Raw genomic sequence first — 14664 nt, forward strand, 5'->3', positions numbered from 1 at the left:
CAAAGCTGTTTGGAACTCTGTAGTGAGTGCAACCGAGGACAGGCAGTCCCGTTCTGTGAGCTTGTATGGCCTACCACGTTTCCACTTCACAATAACAGAAATTACAGTTGACCAGGGCAGCTCTAGCAGGGCAGACATTTGTAGAAACTAGTATTTGATCGAGGCATACTAAATACATATCAGCAGTCAAACCGTTTCAGAATTTTCATGTGAACTGCTACAGTACTTGGGTTCACCCAGCGAAGAGGTTTTACAGTCCTGCCCAGAAGGAAGCACTCGAGGCATAGTAATTTCAGACCTAGTGGTCTGCTGGTGTCTAACTGAAAACAGTCATGTCCAGGAGGAAGCACTCGAGGCATAGAAATTTCAGACCTAGTGGTCTGCTGGTGTCTAACTGAAAACAGTCATGTCCAGGAGGAAGCACTCGAGGAATTTCTGTCCAGAAATGAAGCGTGAGCATCATGTAAGAGCTGCCTGACCATCACTGCCTTCCATTTTCCCATAACTTAACTACACTGCTCAAAAGAATAAAGGGAACACTAAAATAACACATCCTAGATCTGAATGAATGAAATATTCTTAATAAATACTTTTTTCTTTACATAGTTTAATGTGCTGACAACAAAATCACACAATAATCAATGGAAATAAAATGTGTCAACCTATGGAGGTCTGGATTTGGAGTCACACTCAAAATTAAAGTGGAAAACCACACTACAGGCTGATCCAACTTTGATGTAATGTCCTTAAAAGTCAAAATGAGGCTCAGTGTGTGTGGCCTCCACGTGCCTGTATGACCTCCCTACAACGCCTGGGCATGCTCCTGATGAGGCAGATGGTCTCCTGAGGGATCTCCTCCCAGACCTGGACTAAAGCATCAGCCAACTCCTGGACAGTCTGTGGTGGATGGAGCGAGACATGATGTCCCAGATGTGCTCAATTGGATTCAGGTCTGGGGAACGGGCGGGCCAGTCCATAGCAACAATGCCTTCCTCTTGCAGGAACTGCTGACACACTCCAGCCAAATGAGGTCTAGCATTGTCTTGCATTAGGAGGAACCCAGTGCCAACCGCACCAGCATATGGTCTCACAAGGGGTCTGAGGATCTCATCTCGGTACCTAATGGCAATCAGGCTACCTCTGGCGAGCACATGGAGGGCTGTGCGGCCCCCCAAAGAAATGCCACCCCACACCATGACTGACCCACCGCCAAACCGGTCATGCTGGAGGATGTTGCAGGCAGCAGAACGTTCTCCACGGCGTCTCCAGACTCTGTCACGTCTGTCACGTGCTCAGTGTGAACCTGCTTTTATCTGTGAAGAGCACAGGGCGCCAGTGGCAAATTTGCCAATCTTGGTGTTCTCTGGCAAATGCCAAACGTCCTGCACGGTGTTGGACTGTAAGCACAACCCCCACCTGTGGACGTCGGGCCCTCATACCACCCTCATGGAGTCTGTTTCTGACCGTTTGAGCAGACACATGCACATTTGTGGCCGGCTGGAGGTCATTTTGCAGGGCTCTGGCAGTGCTCCTCCTGCTCCTCCTTGCACAAAGGCGGAGGTAGCGGTCCTGCTGCTGTGTTGTTGCCCTCCTACGGCCGCCTCCACGTCTCCTGATGTACTGGCCTGTCTCCTGGAGTGCCTCTATGCTCTGGACACTACGCTGACAGACACAGCAAACCTTCTTGCCACAGCTCGCATTGATGTGCCATCCTGGATGAGCTGCACTACCTGAGCCACTTGTGTGGGTTGTAGACTCTGTCTCATGCTACCACTAGAGTGAAAGCACCGCCAGCATTCAAAAGTGACCAAAACATCAGCCAGGAAGCAAAGGAACTGAGAAGTGGTCTGTGGTCATCACCTGCAGAACCACTCCTTTATTGGGGGTGTCTTGCTAATTGCCTATAATTTCCACCTGTTGTCTATTCCATTTGCACAACATTATGTGAAATTTATTGTCAATCAGTGTTGCTTCCTAAGTGGACAGTTTGATTTCACAGAAGTGTGATTGACTTTGAGTTACATTGTGTTGTTTAAGTGTTCCCTTTATTTTTTTGAGCAGTATACTTCAATTGATTTACACTAACCTAATGGAAACTTTTTTAGTTTTGGCAGACTATTCGTTTCACTTAAAGGGATAGTTATCCTGAATTACAAAAGGACAGACTGCTTAAAGGGTAAGGAAACTAGTATATACTTTTGTAATATGGTTGGACTATCCCTTTAAGTGAAACTCTAATGCCAAAGCATAGCTCCGTTTCCATTCCAACTGCCTTTCCATTTTAATATTAACTTTGTTAAATCTAATCTTTTTCTCCAAGATGGGTGACCATCTCTTGTTCCATCCACGCGCATCACGTCAGGGATCTGACTATCTGGATCTTGCAGCATGTTTGGCCCAATGTAGCCAGTGATGTGTCTTCCTCTAACGAGACATCCTCTTGGCTAGTATTTTACTGTTAACAAGCTTTTCTCACTCTCTCTCTCTTCTGGTCCCCTCTTCTCTCTACCGTGATCTTGTGCTCTGAAGATCCTCTTCTTCTCAATGGCCCCTAACAAGCGTTCCGTTTGGACTGCTTTATCTCATGAATATCTCTCTCTGCTCTCGCTCTCTCCTATTTGTCTCCCGTCTAAATCCTGAGAGAATGGCCTAGACTGTTTAGAAGTTTGGCCTATATAGATCTAGCAATCCAACTGCGCTTCTGGAGAAAAATGTTGTTCTTCCAGCCAGCTCTGTGGTAGTATTTTGGGGACATTTTGTTTTTGTTTGTTCTCTGTTATTTTTGACATGGTCCTGCTGTTTCTACAAATTGCTCTGCTCAAAGTGATGGATGGTGGGCATACTGGGCTGCTGTTGCCTGTTGTAGTGTACTTTGAGTGCCTCAGAGAAAATATGTACAAAAAGTTAATGTCAACATTACCTAATTCCTTGGTTTTACCTTGTAAAATGATGTCACCAAGATAAAGGGAAGGTGTCACATAACCTCCAGGTATCTGTTTAACAAAATTAAACATACATAAATATATTTAGAAAACAAAAAGGTTTTTATTCTCAAAGCATATCTTTTGAATCTTTCCTCAATCCTGATGTTTCTTTTTTAAAGGACACCTTGTGTTCAATATGTTTCTGGTTTTCTATAAATCTGAAGCTCTATACAGATTCGTACGGAACAGATTGTAAATGCCAAACCAAAAAAGGATTTTACAGAACAGACTTTGAACTATTATTTTCTGACATTCAAGTAAAGTGTTCCTCCAATATCTTACTGAGTATTCTGAAAAGTAGTCTTTCTGGCTAGTGTTGGGCCAGTAACTGAAAGGTCACTGGTTCGAATCCCTGAGCTGAGTAAGTAAGAAATGTTGATGAGCCCTTGAGCAAGGCACTCAACAATAATTGCTCCTTTAAGTCGCTCTGGCGGGCCGCCCCCAGGTGGTGAGGGTAGGCAACAACATCTCCTTCCCGCTGATCCTCAACACTGGGGCCCCACAAGGGTGCGTTCTGAGCCCTCTCCTGTACTCCCTGTTCACCCACGACTGCGTGGCCACGCACGCCTCCAACTCAATCATCAAGTTTGCGGACGACACAACAGTGGTAGGCTTGATTACCAACAACAACGAGACGGCCTACAGGGAGGAGGTGAGGGCCCTCGGAGTGTGGTGTCAGGAAAATAACCTCACACTCAACGTCAACAAAACTAAGGAGATGATTGTGGACTTCAGGAAACAGCAGAGGGAACACCCCCCTATCCACATCGATGGAACAGTAGTGGAGAGGGTAGCAAGTTTTAAGTTCCTCGGCATACACATCACAGACAAACTGAATTGGTCCACTCACACAGACAGCATCGTGAAGAAGGCGCAGCAGCGCCTCTTCAACCTCAGGAGGCTGAAGAAATTCGGCTTGTCACCAAAAGCACTCACAAACTTCTACAGATGCACAATCGAGAGCATCCTGGCGGGCTGTATCACCGCCTGGTATGGCAACTGCACCGCCCTCAACCGTAAGGCTCTCCAGAGGGTAGTGAGGTCTGCACAACGCATCACCGGGGGCAAACAGGACAGGACACCTACACCACCCGATGTCACAGGAAGGCCATAAAGATCATCAAGGACATCAACCACCCGAGCCACTGCCTGTTCACCCCGCTATCATCCAGAAGGCGAGGTCAGTACAGGTGCATCAAAGCTGGGACCGAGAGACTGAAAAACAGCTTCTATCTCAAGGCCATCAGACTGTTAAACAGCCACCACTAACACTGAGTGGCTGCTGCCAACACACTGACACTGACTCAACTCCAGCCACTTTAATAATGGGAATTGATGGGAAATTATGTAAATATATCACTAGCCACTTTAAACAATGCTACCTTATATAATGTTACTTACCCTACATTATTCATCTCATATGCATACGTATATACTGTACTCTATATCATCGACTGTATCCTTATGTAATACATGTATCACTAGCCACTTTAAACTATGCCACTTTGTTTACATACTCATCTCATTTGTACATACTGTACTCGTTACCATCTACTGTATCTTGCCTATGCTGCTCTGTACCATCACTCATTCATACATCCTTATGTACATATTCTTTATCCCCTTACACTGTGTACAAGACAGTAGTTTTGGAATTGTTAGTTAGATTACTTGTTATTACTGCATTGTCGGAACTAGAAGCACAAGCATTTCGCTACACTCGCATTAACATCTGCTAACCATGTGTATGTGACAAATAAAATTTGATTTGATTTGAGTGTCTGCTAAATAACTCAAATGGAAATGTCCCTCGACTACCTCGAAAAAAAAGTGTATCTGGGTCAGAATTTGCCTGATGACTCGTACTGAATTTAATTCCCCTGCTCTATCCATTGGTACATATATAGTCAGACTGCCATTCTAGAAGTCCTTTCTCCTGACCCATTCAGTCAGACTGGCGTCCTAGAAGTCCTTTCTCCTGATCCATTCAGTCAGACTGGCGTCCTAGAAGTCCTTTCTCCTGATCAATTCAGTCAGACTGCCATCCTAGAAGTCCTTTCTCCTGATCCATTCAGTCAGACTGCCATCCTAGAAGTCCTTTCTCCTGATCCATTCAGTCAGACTGCCATTCTAGAAGTCTTTTCTGCTGATCCATTCAGTCAGACTGCCATTCTATAAGTCTTTTCTGCTGATCCATTCAGTCAGACTGCCATTCTAGAAGTCCCTTCTGCTGATCCATTCAGTCAGACTGCCATTCTAGAAGTCTTTTCTGCTGATCCATTCAGTCAGACTGCCATTCTAGAAGTCCCTTCTGCTGATCCATTCAGTCAGACTGCCATTCTAGAAGTCTTTTCTGCTGATCCATTCAGTCAGACTGCCATCCTAGAAGTCCTTTCTCCTGATCCATTCAGTCAGACTGGCGTCCTAGAAGTCCTTTCTGCTGACGTCAAAGTGAGGAGCGTTGTACAAAACAAGTCATTAGCGAATGGATTGTCTCCAACCAATCGAGAGCATCAAAGCTAATTACTATTTCCGAAACGCCGCTTTACCCAGGTGTGTCCTGGCTCTGGCCACACCCAAAGTTTTCTGTGACCAATCAGAATGGCTTGAATATGTTCACGTTCGAGATGTAGGTGAGAGGTGATCAAATTCAGGTCGTGTTCCCCTGCTCAGACGTTTCTGACACATGACAGATCTTACAGTGCCTGAATATATATTTTACATATCAGCTAACAACATACAGTATGTTATAGCAATCTTGTGCCTGACTGCACAGTTCAGGACGTGGCAGCAACCATTGGTTGATGCAATGCAAAATCTGAGCAACCATTGGTTGATGCAATGCAGTGTCAGGGGAACCCGAACCCAGATTCATCGTGGAGAAGAAACGTTAGAGTGGGCGTGGCGTTTGGCCGGAGTGATGTGTCTGGGTAGCCAGACAAGGTCTGAATACTGTTTCATTTAATGTGTCTTCTAAAACTCTCTGTGAACCTTGCATTTAGATTACATTAAAAAGCAATTGCAAAAAAATTGGAGGTCAGTGATTGTCACCCATTCTGAAAAGCAGATTTATTAAAGATAGATTTCCAGAGACACGCACCATCATATTGATTCTTATTTGTGTTTATGACATTCCTATTTTAGCATTTAGATTTGACATGCATGGAGAAATGACCATGTCTCTGAATTAATAGACTTTCAGAGACTGCAATGTGACTTTCCAGGGTCGTTTAAATTAGGGCATGGGAACAGAAAACGTTTTATTAAGTTTTGCAACAAAAAACATGTTCCATGGTTCATTGTGATGTGCATAGTCTCCACCCCGGTCACTCCCTAGTGGTTTTGACTAGATAGAACACAATTTAGGTAAAAATGGACTTTTTGTAGCAGGTTAGGATAGTTAGGTTAGGGAAAGGGTTAGGGCTAGCTATAATGCAAAAGTTATACACTTTTGATGTCTTTGGACTATTTCCGTCTTGGATTATTACACAGACTATATTAGTTAATCACTCTGTCCTTTAAAGGACGGAGACGTTATTGCTCTTTCTTTAAAGGACTGAGACGTTATTGCTCTACGTTAAAGGAAGGAGACGTTATTGCTCTACGTTAAAGGACTGAGACGTTATTGCTCTACGTTAAAGGACTGAGACGTTATTGCTCTACGTTAAAGGACTGAGACGTTATTGCTCTACGTTAAAGGAAGGAGAAGTAATTGCTCTACGTTAAAGGACGGAGACGTTATTGCTCTACGTTAAAGGAAGGAGACGTTATTGCTCTACGTTAAAGGAAGGAGACGTTATTGCTCTACGTTAAAGGACGGAGACGTTATTGCTCTACGTTAAAGGACAGAGACGTTATTGCTCTACGTTAAAGGACGGAGACGTTATTGCTCTACGTTAAAGGAAGGAGACGTTATTGCCAACGTTAAAGGAAGGAGACGTTATTGCTCTACGTTAAAGGACGGAGACGTTATTGATCTATGTTAAAGGAACGAGACGTTATTGCTCAACGTTAAAGGATGGAGACGTTATTGCTCTACGTTAAAGGACTGAGACGTTATTGCTCAACGTTAAAGGAAGGAGACGTTATTGCTCTACGTTAAAGGACTGAGACGTTATTGCTCTACGTTAAAGGAAGGAGACGTTATTGCTCTACGTTAAAGGACTGAGACGTTATTGCTCTACGTTAAAGGAAGGAGACGTTATTGCTCTACGTTAAAGGACTGAGACGTTATTGCTCTACGTTAAAGGAAGGAGACGTTATTGCTCTACGTTAAAGGACTGAGACGTTATTGCTCTACGTTAAAGGACGGAGACGTTATTGCTCTACGTTAAAGGACTGAGACGTTATTGCTCTACGTTAAAGGTCAGAGACGTTATTGCTCTACGTTAAAGGTCGGAGACGTTATTGCTCTACGTTAAAGGACCGACGTTATTGCTCTACGTTAAAGGACTGAGACGTTATTGCTCTACGTTAAAGGACGGAGACGTTATTGCTCTACGTTAAAGCTCTACGTTAAAGGACGGAGACGTTATTGCTCTACGTTAAAGGAAGGAGACGTTATTGCTCTACGTTAAAGGAAGGAGACGTTATTGCTCTACGTTAAAGGACGGAGACGTTATTGCTCTACGTTAAAGGACTGAGACGTTATTGCTCTACGTTAAAGGACGGAGACGTTATTGCTCTACGTTAAAGGACTGAGACGTTATTGCTCTACGTTCAAGGACTAATACGTTATTGCTCTACGTTAAAGGACTGAGACGTTATTGCTCTACGTTAAAGGACTGAGACGTTATTGCTCTACGTTAAAGGACTGAGACGTTATTGCTCTACGTTAAAGGACGGAGACGTTATTGCTCTACGTTAAAGGACTGAGACGTTATTGCTCTACGTTAAAGGACTGAGACGTTATTGCTCTACGTTAAAGGACTGAGACGTTATTGCTCTACGTTAAAGGACTGAGACGTTATTGCTCTACGTTAAAGGAAGGAGACGTTATTGCTCTACGTTAAAGGACGGAGACGTTATTGCTCTACGTTAAAGGACTGAGACGTTATTGCTCTACGTTAAAGGACGGAGACGTTATTGCTCTACGTTAAAGGACTGAGACGTTATTGCTCTACGTTAAAGGACTGAGACGTTATTGCTCTACGTTAAAGGAAGGAGACGCTATTGCTCTACGTTAAAGGACTGAGACGTTATTGCTCTACGTTAAAGGAAGGAGACGTTATTGCTCTACGTTAAAGGACTGAGACGTTATTGCTCTACGTTAAAGGACGGAGACGTTATTGCTCTACGTTAAAGGACTGAGACGTTATTGCTCTACGTTAAAGGACGGAGACGTTATTGCTCTACGTTAAAGGACGGAGACGTTATTGCTCTACGTTAAAGGACGGAGACGTTATTGCTCTACGTTAAAGGACGGAGACGTTATTGCTCTACGTTAAAGGACGGAGAAGTTATTTTGCATTTCCATCTGTGTTTCAGAGAGTACGCCTTTTGTAGTTGAGTTAGGAGGATTCCAGTTTGATACTGCATGACATCTGATTCATTTGTGATTATATATATATGTTTTATATGACGTTCGTTCCCTCCCATGTTTTTGTAATGGGTTTAGTCCTGACTGACCATTATAAAACAAATCAGCCTTTCTTGTTGGCTAGTCCTTGTAGTCCCTGTTTCAGTCCATTTTCTTCCTTTTGGTGACTAATAAACACAACCCATATCTAGACAGTTATTTGGTCAGGAAAGCTTTACAATGAGCTGTAGAGGTGAGGATTGATGAGTCTCACTGCTATAGGACCACAGCACTTCACCAAGTCACTGGGTATGGAGTTGGGAAACAAGAAAGAAAAACTCATCTTAAACCATGAATCCCAGCGGGTAGATGGGATGTCCGGGCAGGATGCTTTTAGCACGCTTCGGGTTTGTTCGGTTTAATAGGGCCACACACCTCAGTCATGAGTAATGACCAAGCACACAGACGCATAAGTGTTGGTCAGGGTCCAAGACATACATTTGCTGCTGAAATATAGATTAATGAATTGTGTGCTCAGAGCATTGTGTCTTCGACTCTGTCTTAGAGAGAGAGAAATGGTAAGGCAAAAACTGAATTTGGGAGCGAGAGGCCTAAATGGATGGCATAGGTCTCAATGGATATTTTGGCACTGTCATGATATGATCCATAATTTAGACAAAGTGTTTTACTGCTTTAGAGAGAGACCTGTTAACACTGTTATATTAGCTTCATATTGTAATGCCGAGACCTGTTACTGGGTTGTGTCTAGTGTTGAGAATCCAATGGGCCGTCCCTAGTCGACTACTGGTCACAGTGCAGCCAACGTGTAGGCCTGCAACAGTCCCAACGCTCTGTCTAACCGTTAATTATCCTTGTTCAAACTCTGCTTTCACACCACCCAAAATAGTTTTACAAATACAAAAGATACACCATTTTAACACAGATTCCCACTGAGGCGTTTTGTGTTGCACATTTACCTGAACGAGGCTATGACACTTCCTGAACTAAAATGTTGTTACACCACAAAAAACCTCTGTAGAGATCTGTAGTAAAACGGTGCACAGTAAGTGTGTCTTTTGTATTTGTAAAGTCATTTTGGGATAATAACGAAGTCGTGTTCAAGCCCTACGGGCCCTGGTCAAATGTAGTGCACAAAGACGGGAATAGGGTGCCATTTGGGATGATCATCTCGCTCTCTCTCGTTGTTGACGAGGCCTCTAGTGGCGAAGGTGTGAATGACATGTACCCACCAAAGGCAGCGCTCCAGTACCTGTATGTTCATATAGATGGGACTCTTGCTCACGTTGGGAAGTGGTATTGTGCTCAGGGCAGCTAGCGTGGCTAACTAAGTGATTTAAAGGTTTGGAGCGTAGTAGAGTAGAGGATGCTCACGTTGGGAAGTAGTATTGTGCTCAGGGTAGAGCAGAGGATGGAGCAGCCGGATGGAGATCAGAGAAGCCGTCAAGTCAGCAGGTTGGTCAACACCCACAACACCCGCACTTGCTCACTCTCCTGAGGCACCTCTATGCATGCCGTGCTGAATTAATGTTGTCGAAATTGAATATTTCACAAAAGTTAGAGATGCTAAATAAATCACAGGTAGGTGGAGAGAGGAAAGCGCTTTCACGACCCTATTACGTATGGAGAGAGCACAATTAACTTCCTGATGCACAAGCTCTGGTTGATTTATGAATGTGTCTGGCGCTGAGAAGGGGTCTCGCTAAGGTGAGCTCCTGCTGAGGCGGCTACAGGTAATTTATTCCCTTTCCCAAGTTTGCCATTTACTTCCTCTCTCCTTTATCCACTGGGCTGGCAAGATTTATTCAAACAAAAGTGTTCATCTAACACCGTGGTGTCTTATCGGGACAGCTGGGTCGTGAGATAGAGACCTACCGAGAGCAAGGCTTAGATGTAACAAACCCATATTTATGCCATCTAGTAAGGCCAGTGATCTTGACAATGGTAGTCTGGCATGTTTCCTCTCTAATCCTAAAGCTAAAGTCTACATTTGAAAGGCCACTGCTAAAAAGAGAATTGGCATTCTTCCAATTGCTGTTATCTGGTTCTCTCTCTTGCTCTCTCTGTCATCTCTCTCTCTCTCTCTCTCTCTCTCTCTCTCTCTTTGTGTCATGTCTCTCTCTCTCTGTCATATCTCTCTCTCTCATATCTCTCTCTCGCTTGCTCTCTCTGTCATATCTCTCTCTCTTGCTCTCTCTGTCATATCTCTCTCTCTCTGTCATATCTCTCTCTCTCTCTGTCATATCTCTCTGTCATATCTCTCGCCCTCTCTCTCATATCTCTCTCTCTCTCTCTCTCTCATATCTCTCTCTCTCTCTTACACTGCACAAAAAAATAAAGGGAACACTAAAATAACACATCCTAGATCTGAATGAATGAAATATTCTTATTAAATACTTTTGTCTTTACATAGTTGAATGTGCTGACAACAAAATCACACAAAAATTATCAATGGAAATCTAATTTATCAACCCATGGAGGTCTGGATTTGGAGTCACACTCAAAATTAAAGTGGAAAACCACACTACAGGCTGATCCAACTTTGATGTAATGTCCTTAAAACAAGTCAAAATGAGGCTCAGTAGTGTGTGTGGCCTCCACGTGCTTGTATGACCTCCCTACAACGCCTGGGCATGCACCTGATGAGGTGGCGGATGGTCTCCTGAGGGATCTCCTTCCAGACCTGGACTAAAGCATCCGCCAACTCCTGGACAGTCTGTGGTGGATGCAGATGTGCTCAATTGGATTCAGGTCTGGGGAACGGGCGGGCCAGTTCATAGCATCAATGCCTTCCTCTTGCAGGAACTGCTGACACACTCCAGCCACATGAGGTCTAGCATTGTCTTGCATTAGGAGGAACCCAGTGCCAACCGCACCAGCATATGGTCTCACAAGGGGTCTGAGGATCTCATCTCGGTACCTAATGGCAATCAGGCTACCTCTTGCGAGCACATGGAGGGCTGTGCGGCCCCCCAAAGTAATGCCACCCCACACCATGACTGACCCACCGCCAAACCGGTCATGCTGGAGGACGTTGCAGGCAGCAGAACGTTCTCCACTGCGTCTCCAGACTCTGTCACGTCTGTCACATGTGCTCAGCGTGAACCAGCTTTCATCTGTGAAGAGTACAGGGCGCCAGTGGCGAATTTGCCAATCTTGTTGTTCTCTGGCAAATGCCAAACGTCCTGCACGGTGTTGGGCTGTAAGCACAACCCCCACCTGTGGACGTCGGGAAAATATGTTAACATTGCCAAAGCAAGTGAGGTAGATTATATACAAAAGTGAAATAAAAATTAACAGTAAACATTACAAATGTCATATTATATATATACAGTGTTGTAACAATGTACACATGTTTAAAGGACACAAGATAAAATAAATAAGCATAAATATGGGTTGTATTTACAATGGTGTTTGTTCTTCACTGGTTGCCCTTTTCTTGTGGTAACAGATCACAAATCTTGCTGCTGTGATCGCACACTGTGGAATTTCACCCAGTAGATATGGGAGTTTATCAAAATTGGGTTTGTTTTCGAATTCTTTGTGGATCTGTGTAATCTGAGGGAATTATGTGTCTCTAATATGGCCATACATTGGACAGGAGGTTAGGAAGTGCAGCTCAGTTTCCATCTCATTTTGTGGGCAGTGTGCACATAGCCTGTCTTCTCTTGAGAGCCATGTCTGCCTACGGCGGCCTTTCTCAATAGCAAAGCTATGCTCACTGAGTCTGTACATACTCAAAGCTTTCCTTAAGTTTGGGTCAGTCACAGTGGTCAGGTATTCTGCCGCTGTGTCCTCTCTGTTTAGGGCCAAAAACATTCTAGTTTGCTCTGTTTTTTTGTCAATTCTTTCCAATGTGTCAAGTAATTATCTTTTTGTTTTCTCATGATTTGATTGGGTCTAATTGTGCAGCTGTCCTGGGGCTCTGTGGGGTGTGTTTGTGTTTGTGAACAGAGCCCCAGGACCAGCTTGCTTAGGGGACTCTTCTTCAGGTTCATCTCTCTGTAGGTGATGGCTTTGTTGTGGAAGGTTTGGGAATCGCTTCCTTTTAGGTGGTTATAGAATTTAACGTCTCTTTTCTGGATTTTGATAATTAGTCGGCCTAATTCTGCTCTGCATGCATTATTTGGTGTTCTACGTTGTACACGGAGGATATATTTGCAGAATTCTGCATGCAGAGTCTCAATTTGGTGTTTCTCCCATTTTGTTAAATCTTGGTTGGTGAGCGGACCCCAGACCTCACAACCATAAAGGGCAATGGGCTCTATGACTGATTCAAGTATTTTTAGCCAGATCCTAATTGGTATGTTGAATTTTATGTTCCTTTTGATAGAATGCCCTTCTTGCCTTGTCTCTCAGATCGTTCACAGCTTTGTGGAAGTTACCTGTGGCGCTGATGTTTCTCATAACTCTCATCTCTCTCTCTCTCTCACATCTCTCTCTCCCTCTTCTCTTCTCTCTCTCGCCCACTCTCGGTCTTGCTCTCTCACATTCTCTCTTCCCATCTGTCTCTATTTCTCTCTCTCTCTGTGTTTTATTATGTTAGGTTAAAGGTTACTGTCACCTTCAGACCAGTCAGTTGATGTTGATGGTGCCACTGAAACACACTGGAGAATCATCAGAATGCTGGTACCTGTGGTTGATCTTTGCATGGGTCATTCTGGGTACACAATGGTACATTGTTCACGTGGCTGAACTTTTCTTCTCTCTCCATAATGCCAGGGTTGGCCAATGAAACAATGTTTCCATGGCAACAGCAAATAGCCCACCAACCACCATGGAAGTGTTCAGACAAGAGAAAATAAAAAAAGGTGTCTTTGGAAAAAAGTGGATTCAAGTGAGTTGGTCTGCAAAAAAAATGTAAATCCATTTTCTTTAGAAAGAGAGAAATGAGAGGGAAGCCATTTTGTTGTAGACGGAAGTACAATCTGCTCAGAATGGATAAATATTCTGTCAACCATTTGAACTTGGGTTTTTTAAAGTTCCATTCCTCTTCCGTATAATGCTGAGTCCTACAACAAGACAAGTCTCTGTCATGTAGCCTCCAATCAGAGATTGTGGAGGTAAGAGTAAGACAAAGCGCTCACATTCTTTGAATACTTTTATTAAAACATACACATTTAATAAATAATGTACATGTAGTAATAACGATAATAATAATAATACTTTAATACTCACTTCATCAATTAAGTAGAAATAGTTTTCAGGTTGGATTGTACATTTCTATACATACGTTTGTCAATGAGGCTGTCTGCACTCTGCATTCTTTGACTTCAAGGCTTTACTTGTGGAGGAAAGTACAGGAAGGTTTCTTTCACACCCACTGATTACTATTATTATTATTACGAATCCTGCTACCAGTCACCTTTTTCCTAAACCCCACCTACATGTACAAATCTACCTCAAATACTTCAGTATCCTGCACATTGTACATTTGGTATTGGCACTGACCCTGTATAGAGCTTCCTTTCTTATTTCCCATGTTTTATTTATATAATAATTATTATTATCATTTGTTAAAAAAAAATTATTTTTAGTTATAATATTTTGATATTGATTACAGCGCTGCTGGGTACATTTGGAAGTGAAGCATTTCACTGTACTTGTGCATGTGACAAGACTTGAACTTGAAATACAGTTTCACACGAGCACCCCTCTGCCCCCTCACACGTGCACACACACACACACACACACACACACACACACACGCAGAATCACACACACGGTTGGCTGCCTCAAATAGAGTGTATAGTGCTGAGCTCTGGTGCTTTTAGCATACATTTGGTCGTACAACGTCACACTGACCGAGGCAGCAGACCATTTCTTCGTAAAATGTCACACTGACCGAGGCAGCAGACCATTTGGTCGTAAAGCATCACACTGACCGAGGCAGCAGACCATTTGGTCGTAAAGCATCACACTGACCGAGGCAGCAGACAATTTGGTCGTAAAATGTCACACTGACCGAGGCAGCAGACCATTTGGTCGTACAACGTCACACTGACCGAGGCAGCAGACCATTTGGTCATAAAGCATCACACTGACTCGAGGCAGCAGACCATTTGGTCGTACAACGTCACACTGACCGAGGCAGCAGACCATTTGGTCGTAAAACGTCACACTGACCGAGGCAGCAGACCATTT

The sequence above is a fragment of the Oncorhynchus clarkii genome, chromosome 4, assembly GCF_045791955.1.
Source record: "Oncorhynchus clarkii lewisi isolate Uvic-CL-2024 chromosome 4, UVic_Ocla_1.0, whole genome shotgun sequence".
NCBI lineage: Eukaryota > Metazoa > Chordata > Actinopteri > Salmoniformes > Salmonidae > Oncorhynchus > Oncorhynchus clarkii.